At 37.2% G+C, this 1577-nt stretch overlaps 1 protein-coding gene across 3 annotated transcripts in view; it reads right to left on the reverse strand.

Moving 5' to 3' along the window:
- Positions 1–276: 276 nt before the first annotated feature.
- Positions 277–1577, reverse strand: part of SMPX (small muscle protein X-linked) — a 54355-nt gene continuing 53054 nt past the window's right edge. For all 3 annotated transcript variants that reach the window (XM_077770522.1, XM_077770520.1, XM_077770521.1), the window contains exon 5: positions 277–682. The gene's annotated coding sequence lies outside the window, so the exon portion shown is untranslated. The remainder of the gene's footprint in view (positions 683–1577) is intronic.

The raw sequence follows: 1577 nt of genomic DNA on the forward strand, positions 1-1577 counted from the left end.
CCTCTATGGAAGCAAAATGCATTCACCATAAAGGTCATCCTTGGAGGAGGGATATCAATGATACCCAAAGGCAATATTTAATGTCATTTGCAATGACCAGTCAGTCATAGTTTTACCCATGGTACCCAGTTACTCAGAAGGAGAAACCCTCACTTAAACAATGTGGGATTTGGTTGGCTCTTATATCTCATTTCTCTCCATGTGGCAGAATGTGTAGCTATCTGAAAATATGAAAATTAATTTACTCTAGATCACATTTTACACTTACTCCAAGTATTTGAACTCATAAAAAGTTTATTGATATAACTTAGGATGTGAAGAACTAAAATACATTCCAAAAACTGACCAAAATAGTGTGTGAAGTAGTTTAGAGAACTTCCGTTGGAAATCATTGTTATGCATATTACCCTATCTCTCTCAGTAAAATCCTGTTTCTCCTCAAAACCACACCCTCCAGTTGGTGAATTCTTGAGCTGATTTGCTGTGCAAAGTGCCAAACATGAAGATAAAGCAAGAAGTGCAGCCAACTAGAAGGAAGAGTTATAAATGTACAAACAAGGCATTTCTACTAAAGTCTCAGGCATTCAGGAGGTTCATAATTTTCATACAAATATATAAAATATTTTCATGAGCTATTTTCATTTGAATCCATTCTCTTTCTCTTCGATTCTTCACATCAAGCCTGCAAAAGAAAAAATAAAGGAAGTGTTAGTTTTGTTTTCATGAGTTATATTTAGGGATAGCTTGAAAATCAATATGATAGGTACAACTCAAGCTTGAAGACCTTATTTTCACTTGGAAGCTTCATCTTTTGATTTCATGAATGTAAAATGAACTATGAGTAGGTGTGACCATCAAATTCAGCTCTAGTGATGTAAGTAACTCCAAACTAAATTAGGATGGCTTCCTTCTGAAATGATTAGAATATAATGCTAACCTTACATTTATGACTTGAAGACCTTTGGTCCCTGTGGTAAATTTGCAATCATGGCTCCAGTCTTCCATCCCTCCCTACATCCATCCCCATTGCCATGTAACTTTTTGGTTTCCTACTCTCGTGGGTGAGATATAATTCCTCAAGTCTGAGTTTGGCCATGAGACTTGATTCAGCCAACAGAATGAGGCAGAATGGTCTGCCAGTTACAACTCTGGGCCTCAAAAGGTATCATGTTTTTATTAGCTCTCTTGCATGTCTTCCATTGGCCTGCCGACTTACTCCAGGAAAAGGATAAGGAACATGTGCAGCTGAGCCACTCCAGCTAATGTGCCCCAACTAAGTCCCATCGAGCACAGAGCACCCAGCTAATAGAGATGCTTAAGTGAGCCCAGCCTAAATGGGTCACAAACTTATGAGCCAACATAATGAATGATTTTGTTGTAACCCATTGGATTTTGGTGGGTGGTGAGTGGTTATGCAGTAATAGATAATAGATATGGTGCCATTTCTTTTAAAACCTCTTATAATACAGAGATCATTGGACATAATTTACACATTTGTTTTTTTATTATTCCTGGATACCATTCCTTGTGCTTTTTATGTGAATAGGTTGTGCATTTTATGTGAGGATGTTGAATAT

The sequence above is a fragment of the Crocuta crocuta genome, unplaced genomic scaffold (genome assembly GCF_008692635.1).
Source record: "Crocuta crocuta isolate KB4526 unplaced genomic scaffold, BGI_CrCroc_1.0 scaffold488, whole genome shotgun sequence".
Taxonomy (NCBI): Eukaryota; Metazoa; Chordata; class Mammalia; order Carnivora; family Hyaenidae; genus Crocuta; species Crocuta crocuta.